General features: G+C 40.7%; 2 protein-coding genes across 2 annotated transcripts in view; one reads left to right on the forward strand and one right to left on the reverse strand.

Annotated features, from left to right (window-relative positions):
• Nucleotides 1-15,396, forward strand: part of LOC126427096 (something about silencing protein 10) — a 197,419-nt gene that overhangs the window by 51,113 nt on the left and 130,910 nt on the right. The window lies entirely within an intron of this gene.
• The window catches only part of LOC126427094 (zinc finger protein ZFP2-like), a 718,966-nt gene that overhangs the window by 20,356 nt on the left and 683,214 nt on the right, over nucleotides 1-15,396 (reverse strand). The gene's annotated exons all lie outside the window — the stretch shown is intronic.

Genomic DNA, 15,396 nt, shown 5'->3' on the forward strand with positions numbered 1-15,396 from the left:
AAGCACCAACTGACAAAAACTCCTGTTAGTCCTGTGTGGTATGGGTCCCGCACACTTCAGCAGTATTCTAGAACTGGTTGCACAAGCGATTGTGAGCAATCTCCTTTGTAGACTGATCACACCTCCCAAGTATTCTGCCAATAACTGAAGTCTACCACATGCTTTACCCACAGCAGAACCTATGTGGTCATTCCACTTCATATCCCTACAAAGTGTTACACCCAGGTATTTATGTGAGTTGGCCAATTCCAACAATGAGTCCGTGATACTATACTCACACGATACTACGTTTTTTTTTCTTTTTTTTTAAATGCTCAGTTTTACATTTGCGAACATTTAAAGCAAGTTGCCAGTCTTTGCACCACTTTGAAATCTTACCAAGGTGTGACTGAATATTTATGCAGCTTCTTTCCAACAGTACTTCATCATAGGTAACTGCATTGTCTGCAGAAATTCTGAGGTTATTGTGAATATTGTCTGCAAGTTCATTAATATACAACATGAACAGCTGTGGTCCCAACACACTTCCCTGGAGCACACCCAAAGTTGCTTCTACAGATGACGACGACTCTGCTGCATTCTCCCTTCCAAAATGTCCTCAATCCAGTCGCAAATTTCGCTTGATACCCCATATGATGATACTTTTGACCATAAGCATAGGTATGGCACTGAGTCAAATGCTTTTCAGAAATCGAGAAATACTGCATCTACCTGGCTGCCTTGATCCAAAGCTTTCAGTATGTTGTGAGATAAGTGCGACTAGGTTTCCATGTGATTGATGTTATCTGAATTCGTGCTGGTTGGCATTGAGGAAGTCATTCTGTTCAAGATATCTCATTATATTTGAGATCAGATTATGTTCTAAGATTCTACAACAAATCAATGTTGAGGATATTGGATGGTAGTTTAGTGGCTCACTTCTACTACCCGTCTTGTAGAAGGGTGTGACCTTTGCTTTTTCCAAGAACTGGACACGGTTTTTGTTTGAGGGACCTACAATAGATTATGGTTAGAAGAATGGCTAACTCCACCACAAATTCAGTATAGTATCTGATAGGGATTCAATTGGGTCCTGGAGTTTTGTTCAATTTTAACGATTTCAGTTGCTTCTCAACACCACTGACACTAAAACTTATTTCATTCATCTTTTCAATGCTGCAAGGATTAAATTGGGGCAATTATTCTGGGTTTTCCTTTTTAAAGTAGCATTTGAAAAACGAGTTAAGCATTTCACCATTTGCTTTGCTACCCTCAGTTTCAGTTCCTGTCTTGTTCACTAGGGACTGGAAACTAATTCTGGTGCCACTAACAGACTTCATATAAGACCAGAATTTCTTTGGATTCTGTGAAAGATCACTTGACAATATTCTGCTACAGAAGTCATTGAAGGCACCACAGATTGCTCTCATGACAGCCAAACGCATTTCATTCAGGATCTCTCTATCGATAGGCCTCCAATTTGTTTTACACGTATTACACAGCAATATCTGTTTCTTTTAGAAATTTTAGGTTCCCTCCCGTTATGAACTGTTCTAGTGGGTACATATCTATCCAGTGCATTGCCAACTATTTTTTGAAACCTGATCCGTAGTTCCTACACATGCTCCTGCCCTCTGATGAATGTTTCAAGTTCCTCATTGAGATATGACACTACTGATTTTTTATCTAGTTTACTGATCATATAAGATGAACATCAACAAAAGCAAAACGAGGATAATGGAATGTAGTCAAATTAAATCGGGTGATGCTGAGGGGATTAGATTAGGAAATGAGACACTTAAAGTAGTAAAGGAGTTTTGCTATTTAGGGAGCAAAATAACTGATGATGGTCGAAGTAGAGAGGATATAAAATGTAGACTGGCAATGGCAAGGAAATCGTTTCTGAAGAAGAGAAATTTGTTAACATCGAGTATTGATTTAAGTGTCAAGAAGTCGTTTCTGAAAGTATTTGTATGGAGTGTAGCCATGTATGGAAGTGAAACATGGACGATAACCAGTTTGGACAAGAAGAGAATAGAAGCTTTCGAAATGTGGTGCTACAGAAGAATGCAAGAATGCTGAAGATAAGTTGGGTAGATCACGTAACTAATGAGGAGGTATTGAATAGAATTGGGGAGAACAGAAGTTTGTGGCACAACTTGACCAGAAGAAGGGATCGGTTGGTAGGACATGTTTTGAGGCATCAAGGGATCACAAATTTAGCACTGGAGGGCAGCGTGGAGGGTAAAAATCATAGAGGGAGACCAAGAGATGAATACACTAAGCAGATTCAGAAGGATGTAGGTTGCAGTAGGTACTGGGAGATGAAGCAGCTTGCACAGGATAGAGTAGCATGGAGAGCTGCATCAAACCAGTCTCAGGACTGAAGACCACAACAACAACTGATCATATATATCTTTTATTTGGCCTTTGTACTTTGGTAAACGTTATTACCACAACCATGTCATTGTTAATGATACCAGTTCTTGTGTGAACATCCTCAAAGAGGCCAGGTCTATTTCTTGCCATTAGATCCAATATATTTCAATCATGAGTGGGGTTCTGAACTATCTGTTCTGGGTAGTTTTCAGAGAAGGCATTTAGTAATTTTTTGCTGGATGTCTTACCACACCCACCACCATCAAAACTGTAATTTTCCCAATTAGTTGTTGGATGATTAAAGTCTCCACTGATTATTACAATATGATTGAAGAACTTATGTACAAGTGAACTGAAGTTTTCTGTAAAGTTTTCGATTACCTCAGGAGAAGACTCTGGTGCGTGATAGAAAGATCTAGTTACCATTTTATGCCCACCTTTAATACTGAGCCTTGCTGAAAGAATTTCACATGAATCTTCAATTTCTGTAGGTTAATTACCATATTTTGCAACTGTAAAGAAAGTCTTATTAAGACCAAACACACTATGCCTTATTCTAAAGTGTCTTCAGTGGTCAATATAACAAAGTAATTTTTTTCCTCTTTCAATTTTGTTTGTTACAATATTATGAAAAGGAAAGTTGTTACTCACCATATAGTGGAGATGTTGAGCCGCAGATAGGCACAAGAAAAAGACTGTCACAACTAAAGCTTTCGGCCTTCATCAGCAATTGATGACAAACACACACACACACACACATACACACACACACGACTGCAGGCTCAGGCAACTGAAACCACACTGCGAGCAGCAGCACCAGTGCATGATGGGAGTGGCAACTGTGTAGGGGGAAAGGAGGCGGCTGGGGGAGGGAAGGGGAGGGATAGTATGGTGGGAGTGGTGGACAGTGAAGTGCTGCAGGTTAGGCAGGGGAGAGGTGGGGGAGAGGGGAAGGTGGGGGGAAGTAGCAGAAAAGGAGAGAAATAAAAAGACTGGGTGTGATGGAGGAATGACGACTGTGTAGTGCTGGAATGGGAACAAGGAAGGGGCTGGATGGGTGAGGACAGTGACTAACGAAGGTTGAGACCCGGGGGTTATGGGAAAGTAGGATACATTTTAGGGAGAGTTCCCAGCTGCGCAATTCAGAAAGGCTGGTGCAATATGGATCCTTCCCGCCTGCCTCCTGTCTTTTCTTTTTCTTTTTTTTTCCTCGCATTTTTTTTTTTTTTAACTGTCATGTCCAATTACAGCTGGGAGAGCAGTGTGCTGGTTCCATGCTCCTCCATATACATATCTGATAATGCCAGGTGGCTGAGGATGATATTGTGGTCTGTTGGTACAGTTCAGCCTTCTGTGGCCTCGTTGGAGAGAGTGGAATGTTATGTCAACCTAGGTGTCTAACAAAATGTAGTGTTTCCTTCCCTGTACCACATTAGTCAATGTCCTTTAGTCTTTATTATTTGTTCATTAGATTTTCTTTCAGTCCAGGATGATTTTGTGCGTCTTCTCCACATCCACATCTCTGTTGTTTTTAATTGTTTCTTTTCTTTTTTTCTTAGAGTGCACACGACATGACTGCAGACAGCTTAAATGCTCCAAATAAATGTTTTGATGAATTTCCTTCTCTTTTTAACTTGGTGTTTGGAAATTCTCTTTACAAAACTTCTAGGACTTGTAAAGGGAAGTAAGTACATAATATTTTGAATAGGAACGTATGTTCAGAAACATACTGTTTCCGTTCTATGATGGTTTTAGTTGAGATGGTTAAATCATTCACTTTTACTTGAGGAATTGAATGATGTGTGACACAGTACAGTTATTAAATAACAATTTGAAAAGAAACATAATGAAACAGCCATTTATCACTAAGCCATTCATCACTTAAACATTATGTGTTTACTTTATTCCAAAACAAAGAATGCAGCATACTGTACATACAGAATAGTGCTGAGGAATTAAAACATCGGCTCAATGCAGTGACCACCGACATTGTTACAGACATTTTACCTACGAAGTATGTTCTGGTATACACTCTCCATCCCACCTGGTGTCTCTTATGTTTCTAGAGCAGCGGCCAGAACTTGTGCCAGCAGATCCTCCTCTGTTTCTACAGGAGTCTGTAAATTAAACTTTGAAGATGACCTCACGAAAAGTAGTCCCATGTCACCCATGTAGTACACGTCATCCTGTCTACCCTATTGCATACCAGGACAAGCATCTCTGAGACTTTCCCCTCCCCCTCCCCCCCCCCCCCCCCCCCCCCCCAGCAGGCCTGGGTGTGTTATACATCTGAACTGAACCATCTTAGAATGAAAATGGTATATTTCTGGAAAATGGTTACTATTCAAAATACCCCCTCTGTCAGAAAAGTTCCAAGACAGTTCTTCTTTCTTAAAAAAAAAAAAAAAAAAAAAAGTAGAAAATTGTGCTTACCAAGTAATGATTGTAGCTCCTATTGAAGTAGTCCCATTGGCTATCTATACACAGGTGCCAACGTTTCTGGAGGTCTTGGAAGAAAACATGGAAATTTTCAACTGTGATACTTGTAAGCTGATTTGTCGCAGCTCATTGGATGTCTGCGATTTCTGATGAAGCTTTCTTTTCAGCCACCTTTCACTCACCGAAACAGGAAAAAATCACAATGTGAGAGGTCAGGCAAATATGGTGGACGTGGGATGGCAGTAACAGAATGTCTGGCCACATTCTCGGTAACAGATGAAATGGTATGAGATCTTGCATTGTCATGCAGTAAGAACCAGGCCTGAGAGTACCACAAATCATGGTGGGGCATGTGGAATTGCTTCTTGCTAATGTTTGAAAACTTTGATGTAAAGAGTTTGGTTCACTGTTTGTCCTGAAGCAACATACTCATGCTGAACTAATCCTTTACTATCCAAGAATACAATCAACATTGTCTTTGTTCTCAAAGGTTGTCATTTGACTGTTTTTGAGGCTGGTGATTTAGGACTCCGCCGTTCAGCACTTTGAAATTTATGTTAGGGTCGTACTGGTAGCACCAGCTTTCATCCCCAGCAATAATCTGTGACAAAGTGTGGGATCAGGTCTGGTTAGTCCAATAGTTCAGCAGAAATTCTTCAACTTTCCTCTTTCTGTTCGTCTTTTAGTGTGTGAGGGACAAGTTTTGCATGAAGTTTCCATTTCCTGAATGTTACAGGTAAAAATATTATGACACACATCAGTATTCAAATTAAGCTCTTCTGGTGTCACATGCACAGTTACACGATGATCTTCTTGCAATAACTGCCTTACGTGCTCCACGTTTGCATAAGTATGCACTGTAGATGGGCAACCAGCTCTGGGATCATCTTGCAATGACTTTCTGCATTCACAAAACCTTTTATGCCACTCAGAAACATCTTCTTGAAAATGCCTTGCCTGTATATGCTTGCTTAATCATTTTCCATGTTTCACTAGGGGTTTTCCTGAGCTTGTTGCAGAACTTAATGTTTAGTCTTTGCTCTCAGTCAGCATCCATTGTGTCACTGCGACCAATGTACTGAGAACCCAAATAGTGTGTCGCTAAGAACAGTCCTGCCACATTGTGAGTTTACACGGAAACATGGCCGAGGTCATTTTGAGGACTCACACATACCAGGTAACATAAAAACATTTGTTCCATTTTAGTACTGCAAACTCAGAAATAAGAAAACCTACCTTGGAACTTTTCTGACAAAGGGAGTATTACTTACTCACTCCCGTCTGCAAGTCTTAGAAGTTTTTAATGGGAATTTCCGAACACACTCTATATTCACATGGTTGGTTGGTTCATTGGTTGGATCGTTTGGAGGAGGGGACCAAATGGTGAGGTCATCAGTCCCATCAGATTGGGGAAGGATGAGAAAGGAAGTAGACCGTGCCCTTGCAAAGGAACCAGCCTGGCATTTGCCTTAAGTGATTCAGGGAAATCACAGAACACCTAAATCAGAATGGTCAGATGGGGGTTTGAACTGTTGTCCTACCAAATGAGAGTCCTGTGCTAACCACCGTGCCACCTCGATGGTATATTAAGGTGGCTATTAATGAATTACTGTATTTGCACAAATATAGGGCACATGTGAATTTGGGGCACACCTAAACTTTTGACACAAGATTATAGTAAAAAGTAAATCTCGAATATAGGCTCCACTACTAAATTTACTTCTGATTACGAAGTATTACTACTTACATACATGATGTAGATACTTACTTATCTTGGCAATTCATACATAACAATTGAGGAACTTCAAGTTCTCAGCTGCTGTGCATTATGCAAAGGAACACAGAAAGTATGAAGTTGGATGTCGATCTCATGTAGATGAAATAAACATTCATCGGTGATGTGCAAACGAAGAGAAACTCTTAAATAGTCAGTTTCATTTTGAGGGCAGAAGTGCAAAATCTGATATGTGGAAAAAGACTTGTTTGATTTTTTGTTCAAAACAGGAAATGTGGATACATCACTACAACTGAACCGATCCAAATTGAAGGCTGCAAAATAGCATATAAAAGAAACATTTTGCGAATGGAATCTAAAGTTTTGCACGGACATGTTTGGTGGTTTAACCAGTGACTAATCTATCTGTTTATCACAGACCTACAGTTGCATAAACACTGCCTCAGGCTTACAAAAACATTTTGATATCTTTGCAGTGTTATGTGATCCAGATGTGACACAAAAATTTTTATTTATATCCCCAAACAGAGAATGCGAACCAAACAATGGTCTATTTTGATATGCCAAACAGTACTACAGTAAGTAGTTAGGGGAACGTAATGTGCAAACATGCATATGTGGCATTGAAAAGCAGCAGTGCAATGCTTTCCTTTTTTAAAAACAACTGTTGTATGTGCAAGTAAAGTACACTACTGGCCATTAAAATTGCTACACCAAGAGGAAATGCAGATGATAAATGGGATGGGTATTCATTGGACAAATATATTACACTAGAACTGACATGTGATTACATTTTCACGCAATTTGGGTGCATAGATCCTGAGACATCAGTACCCAGAACAACCACCTCTGGCCGTAATAACGGCCTTGATATGCCTGGGCATTGATTCAAACAGAGCTTGGATGGCGTGTACAGGTACAGCTGCCCATGCAGCTTCAACACGATACCACAATTCATCAAGAGTAGTGACTGGCGTATTGTCACGAGCCAGTTGCGCAGCCACCATTGACCACGTGTTTTCAATTGGTGAGAGATCTGGGGCGTGTGCTGGCCAGGGCAGCTGTCAAACATTTTCTGTATCTAGAAAGGCCCTACAGGACCTGCAACATGCTGTCGTACATTACCCTGCTGAAATTTAGGGTTTCGCAGGGATCGAATGAAGGGTAGAGCCACGGGTTGTAACACATCTGAAATGTAACGTCCACCGTTCAAAGTGCTGTCAATGCGAACAAGGCACCCCATACCATCATGCTGGATGATGCACCAGTATGGCGATGATGAATACACGCTTCCGATGTGCGTTCACCGCGATGTCGCCAAACAAGGATGCGACCATCATGATGCTGTAAACAGAACCTGGATTCATACGAAAAAATGACGTTTTGCCATTCGTGCACACAGGTTCGTCGTTGAGTACACCATCGCAGGTGCTCCTGTCTGTGATGCAGCGTCAAGGGTAACCGCAGCCACGGTCTCTGTGCTGGTAGCCCGTGCTACTGCAAACGTCATCAAACTGTTCGTGCAGATGGTTGTTGTTTTGCAAAAGTCCCCATCTGTTGACTCAGGGATCGAGATGTGGCTGCATGATCTGTTACAGCCATGTGGATAAGATGCCTGTCATCTCGACTGCTAGCGATACGAGGTCATTGGGATCCAGCACGGTGTTCCTTATTACTCTCCTGAACCCACCGATTCCATATTCTGCTAACAGTCATTGGATCTCAACCGACGCGAGCAGCAATGTCGCGATACAATAAACCGCAATCACAATAGGCTACAATCCGATCTTTATCAAAGTTGGAAACGTGATGGTACGCATTTCTCCTCCTCACACGAGGCATCACAATGACGTTACACCAGGCAACTGCTGTTTGTATATGAGAAATTGGTTGGAAACTTTCCTCATGTCAGCACGTTGTAGGTGTCGCCACCGGCGCCAATCTTGTGTGAATGCTCTGAAAAGCTAATCATTTGCATATCACAGCATCTTCTTCCTGTCGGTTAAATTTCGAGTCTGTAGCATGTCATCTTTGTGGTGTAGCGATTTTAATGGCCGGTAGTGTATATGATTTTCTCCTTTTTTTCTTAAGTCTTTCATAGTTTACAAAAGTAACTGCATAACTTGTAATGGCATGAATTTCAGTACACAAGATACATGTATAATGTTCATGTCATTTTGAAATTGGTGGTTGATGATCTGACTGGGAAAAAAAATCTTGGTTATATGCCACACCACGATTCTTTGAGCCAAAATTTAGGAGAATAGTGCAGCCTTTATTTGTGCAAATACAGCCCTTATTCACAAGGTGTGTTTGGTTATTGGATACTTCTTTTGACATCCATTATCCTTTTGTTGTCATATGTTGTTGTACTTCCACATAGCAAAATTCATTTACTTGCATTTTCTATTTTAGCTTGTCTGTGTCATTTGTCTGTCACCATTATTGTAGTCTTGTTTGTGTTTATTTTCAATTTGTGTTTATCCGAGGTATTGGACAAAATTTTTGACATGTTCATTAGTTCATGCCCTAATCTGCTAACATTACAGTATTATCAGCAAATTGAATACAGTACATTTATGTACCAATAATTTTTATTCCTTTTGTGCTGTTTTTCATTGTTTGTATTGTACTTTTTATAGAGGGCAGGGAGCACAATCTTGTTGGAAACGTCTACTTATTGTAGTCTCTTTCAAATTGCCAGTGATAATTTCTGTGCTTTGTTTTTTCTATAAAAAAATGTATACACACTTTAAGGAACGAAAAGTATTACTTATATGTGTATTTTACACTTAATAATTGATCACACATGTTGTACAACCTTCAGTTTAGCACACGGTTACTTCAAAAGGTTTGCCGTTGGTGGCTATACACGTAAGAGAACGACGAGCAGTTGCCACAACTACATCAGTCAGTGTTACAGTGGAGATCACTGCACATGTCGCTGTAATCTCCTGTCAAAGTTCCTCCCGTGTGCGTGGCTTATGTCGATAGACGTTATCTTTCGCAGTTCCCCCATAAGTAAAAGTCCATAGAAGTTAGATCTGGCAACCGTGGAGAGAACTCGATGGGTCCTCTTCGTCCAGTCCAGTGCCCTGGAAAATTGTCTTCCGAGAAAGCTCACATGACTAGGTGGTAGTGTTGTGGCACCCCATCCTGTTGGTAGAAGACCTCTTCATCAGCTCTGTAAAGCACACGTATACCTGGCAAAATTGATGTGCATGACATTTCCGTGTACAATTCACCAGTGACAGTAGCTCAAAGAGAAATGGTCCTACTAAGCCCCTAGATGATAGTCCACACCACACATGATCCCCTGGTAGACTGCCCGTTTTATCTTCATAAACATGCGAATTTTCCAGTGCCCAGTACACACTGTTATGTCGATTCACGTCTCATTAAGTTTAAATTGTGCCTCGTTACTCCACACTACCTTCATCACAAATTGTTTATCATCAGCTACCGTTCGTTGATACCATTCGCAAAATTGCATACGGTGATCGGGATCCTCATCATTAATCACATGCAGTAAGCATGGAATGTAAACGTTCCACTTTGCAGCTTTCAGAATTCTTTGTATACTTGTGCTGCTAACCCCCACTTTACGTGCACATTGCGTAGCAGACTTCTGTGGAGAATTGACAAATGTTTCCAACATGAGAGCTGACGAAGTAGGACTTGTTGGTGCACACTGTCTTCCTGATCTTCCGTTGTGAATATCACAAATCGTTCTGTGCAATTCGAACTTGTCAATGGTGCATTTAATTGTTAGGCGGGTTGGTGGTTCTGTTTCAAATTCCCCGCCCCCACCGACGTTGCACTTCAGTAGCATTATTAGACTTGAAAAATCACTTCACGATACATTTTTGTTACTTGAATGTCAAACGTGCTCCAGCCATCTTGTTTTCTCAGTACCAAGATGAAAGTACTAACATCTGTTGAGCCAAATACCATTCTACAGCACACTCGTAACTCAAATCGAACGACTATACCAATATCTCGATAGAGCCTGACAAAGAGTGTATACATTTTTCAGGTGGACTCTGTAGATTGAGAATCAGTCTCTCATCTCTCCAGTCTATTGCAATTTCATTCAGTTTTCCGAGCAGTAACTTCCAGTCCGCCCTGTCAAAAGCCTTCATTAGGGCAAGGAAAGCAGCATAGGTTTTCCTGCTCATCTCAATTTCTGTTTCTAAGATCATTTGTATTGCCATTATAGCTCCTTTGGTTCCTTTTCCAAATAGCAATCAGTCAGAGAAAAATGCCCTAGGACCAATTGAGGACTGAACTGTGATATGTGTAAACATTCTGTAACAGTACATAACTGAAATATGTAGTTACAGTAGACACTCAGGGTGTGTATGCCCTGTGACAACTGAGAAATCTGGGGAAAACCCAGGCCATTTTTCATCCAGGTCGAAAACGGAAAAACCCATTATTTTGGTTTTCATTTAAATTTTTGTAAATTTCAATTGTAAGAACTGATATTCTAATAAAGAATTTACTGTAGATTGCTGCTGCAGAATAATATCAGGGTGTATACGACCCGGAAGATCCAGGAAAAACCCGGGAATTTTTTCATCGGGGAGAAAAACCAAGAAAAACCCAGGAATTTTTTAGAATTCCGGGATAATTTTTTGTTTCAGTTTTCAATTAAATTTTTGTAATTTTGACTGGGAAGAAATAATACTTTAACAAAGGACTGCAGCAATAATATGAACGAGAGAAAAAACTAAAATAAAACTTAAGTTGCAAAGGAAATGCGCCATGTTCACAACACGACACAGTGCTCATACAAGTGTCTGCCAGTAGCAAAATCTGCCAAAGGCTTTAGGATGACTCTGCAATGCTTCGTAACAACAAATTGCCCCCGATAAGCATGACGTTACAACTGTTTATATTAGATTTGTGTGAACAGTCTCGAGCAAGCCCATTCGCATGCGCAGTTGAGTCGCACATGTACCTTCTTCCGCTTGTGGCTACAAAAGTGTGGCTGTTAGCTGTATAAGCAAGCAGCAAGATGCTACTTGGAAAAATTTTACTGGTGTGCGCTTAATCGCCTTGCGGAACAATGAAGATATTTTTGACAGTTTGCTAAAGAAATATGGCTTTATTAATCTTTTCCGCTGAGGTAGTCAATTTATTTGAAACGAAGTATTTAATTCCACACTATTGGCTAGTTTCAAGTGTTTGCTGCATTTCATCTTCTAGCACATATGGCATTATGCCATAATAAAGAACCAAACATGAGATAATACAGCACACTTTAAGCCGAATTATGCATTTTAGTATGGTTCACGAAATTCCTCTGATGTCTAGTTTCTTCCATGACATAATGTATGATCTTTAAATGTTTTACACGTACAAACATACGGAATTCCTGCGTCATTGTAGCTGCGCAAGCGCGGTGACGCCTGTTGTCTGGCACTCTCTGGCAACTGCTGAAACAAATCTCTTCCTAACAGGTCGCGGGAAAATATTGCGAATGATTGATTGAAAAGCATTACTTTCAAAGTAAATTTCTTTTTACGAACGGTGAACTAAGTGCGAGAATGTGCGATGAATTTCTTAAATCACAGAGCATTTGACTCTCGTTCAAAAATCAACTGTTTGAGGAAGACATTTAGAAAAAATTTCGAGCCTGGGAGATCAGACATTTATGTCGGTATTAAAAATTTTACTGGCACATTTGTGTGATATATCTTAAAGTGTAACACGCGCAAAAAAGTTCAACATGTCTTTATACGTGCAAGTTTAGCTTCTCTTGCAGCTTATTAATCGTCGAGACCAATATTATATGTGAAAGCTGTGCTTTTCTTGTAGCAACACTATGTATAATTTACACCATTAACTTTTCCTATTTGTGTGTATGCACTACTTAACAGTGATAATGCTATTGGCTGACTACATCACATGTTCTAAGCCCTGAATATCAGCTGTATCGGCTCGCGAGATCATGTGACATGACCTATGACTGGCTTACAAAAGCGCATTGCAATCTCGATTTCAATGCTCCAGAAAGTAACATGCGGTGTTCGGTGAAATTTGAATTTATACTTTCGTAATACGAAAATATCCAACCTACATGGTCTTTTCTTCTTAGTTTCGTTTTGTAAAGGGCTGAGAAGTTCTACATTGATGTATAAAACCATAACCATTCAAAGGATTGATATGTTTTACAGTTCCAAGGAAAAGTATACTGTCACTTAACACAGAAAAAGTGTATTTTCACCCGGGAAAAAGTGTGTTTTTTAACCGGGAAACCTGGGAAAAATCTAGGAATTTATTTTCCTTGTCTGCGTATACACCCTGAATATAAATGAGAGAAAAACACAAAAATAAAACTTTAGTCGCTAAGAAAATGTCCCATTACAACAACAGAACACAGTGCACACACAAGTGTTTGCTGACAGCGAAATGTGTCAAAGGCCTTAAGGACAAAGACTTCGCAGTACTTTGTAACAGCAAACTGCTTTCAGTGAGTGTGATGTCAGAACTGTCTACATTTCTAACACGCTGCAGAAAAATATTGCGAATGGTGGTTTGAGAAGTGTTACTTTCAAAGTAAATTTCCTTTTAAGCAACATGAATTATGTTATTTGAGAATGTGTGATGAATTTCTCGAATCACGGACATCTGACTCTCGTTCAAAACTTAACATCTTGAGAACCAGCTGCTTAGAAAAATTTGGGACTTAGAAACCAGCCATTCATGTCATTATTTAAAAATTTTACTGGCACATTTTTGTTTGATATACACACATCAAAAAAAGTTTTGCGTCACCTCGGTTCCAGGACATTCATGTCATTATTTAAAATTTTACTGGCACATTTGTGTTTGATATACATACATCAAAAAAAGTTTAGCATCATCTCAGTTCCAAAAGTTCCGGAACCTGTACAGAAAACTGAAATAGGATCAACATGAGCATCCTTCTGCCCTTTTTATTGCTCATGAAAACCACACATTGCATGTTGTACCACTGTACAACAAGACCTTCAGAGATGGTGGTCCACATTGCTGTACACACCGGTACCTCTAATACCCTGTAGCACGTCATCTTGCATTGTGGATGCCTGTATTCACCATGGCATACTATCTAAAAGTTCATCAAGGTGCTGTCGGTCAAGATTGTCCAACTCCTCAATGGTGATTCAGCGTAGATCCCTCAGAGTGGTTGGTGGGTCATGTCGTCCATAAACAGCCCTTTTCAATCTATCTCAGGCACGTTCGGTAGGTTTAATGTCTGGAGAACATTCTGGCCACTCTAGTACAACAACGTCATTATCCTGAAGGAAGTCATTCACAAGATGTGCACGATGGGGGCACGATATGTCGTCCAGGAAGATGAATGCCTCGCCAATATTCTGCCGATACGGTTTTCCTGTCAGTCGGAGGATGGTATTCGTGTATCGTACAGCCGTTATGGCACCTTCCGTGACCACCAGAAGTATATTGGCCCCACATAATGCCACCCCAAAACAGCAGGGAACCTCCACCTTGCTGCACGCACTGGACAGTGTGTCTAAGGTGTTCCGCCTGACTGGGATGGCTCCAAACACGTCTCCGACAATTGTCTGGTTGAAGGCATACGTGACACTCATTGGTGAAGAGAACATGATGCCAATCCAGAGTGGTCCATTTGGCATGTTGTCGGGCCCATCTCTACCATGCTGCACAGTGTCATTCCAAAGATGGACCTCGCCATGGACATTGGGAGTAAAGTTGCGCATCATGCAGCCTATTGCGCACAGTTTGAGTCGTAACGTGATGTCCTGTCGCTGCACAAAAGGCATTATTTAACATGGTGGCGTAGCTGTCAGGGTTTCTCCGAGCCATAATTTGTAGGTAGTGGTCATCCACTGTAGTAGTAGCCCTCGGGCAGCCTGAGCGAGGCATGTCATCGACAGTTCCTGTCTCTCTGTATCTCCTCCATGTCCGAACAACATCGCTTTGGTTCACTCCGAGACACCTGGACACTTCCCTTGTTGAGAGTCCGTCCTGGCACAAAGGAACAATGCGGGCGCGATCGAATTGCGGTATTGACCGTCTAGGCACGGTTGAACTACAGACAACACGAGCCGTGTGCCTCCTCCCTGGTGGAATGACTGGAATTGATCGAATGTCAGACCCCCTCTGTCTAATAGGCACTGCCCGTGCATGGTTGTGTACATCTTTGGGTGTGTTTAGTGACGTCTCGGAACAGTCAAAGGGACTGTGTTTGTGATAGAATATTCGCAGTCAGTTTGTATCTTCAGGAGTTATGGGAACTGGGGTAATGCAAAACATTTTTTGATGTGTGTATAACACACACTAAAAAAAAAAAAAAAAATTATGTGTGAAAGTTTAACTTTTCTTGTAGCCTCACTGTACGTGTATTAATTTAAACGATATCTTCTCCTGTTTGTGTGTTGGTACTAGTCATTGTTGATGTTGCTGCTGGCTGAATGCATCACATGTCCTATGCTCTGAATATCTGCTGTCATTGGCTGACGAGATCATCTGCTGTCAACTGTGATGGGCTGACAAAAGTGAATTGCAATGTCAGTTTCAGTGCTTTGGCAACTAGTGTGCCGTATTTGGGGAAATTTGTGTTTATACTTCCGTAATACAAAAATATGTAGTGTACGTGTTGCTACACACCGAAGATCTTTCCAAAATATGTTCTTACTTTGCTGGGTTGTGTTTCCTAAAGTGCCGGGAAGTAAAACCTTTACCATTCAGAGGATTGATATGTTTTACAGCTCCAAGGGAAAGTATGCTGTCACTTAACACAGAAAAAGTTTATTTTCGCCTGGGAATAAGTGTATTTTTAACTGGCAAATCCGGGAATTTGTTTTTCTGCCTACACACCCTGACACTGG

The sequence above is a fragment of the Schistocerca serialis genome, chromosome 11 (genome assembly GCF_023864345.2).
Source record: "Schistocerca serialis cubense isolate TAMUIC-IGC-003099 chromosome 11, iqSchSeri2.2, whole genome shotgun sequence".
NCBI classification, from domain to species: Eukaryota; Metazoa; Arthropoda; class Insecta; order Orthoptera; family Acrididae; genus Schistocerca; species Schistocerca serialis.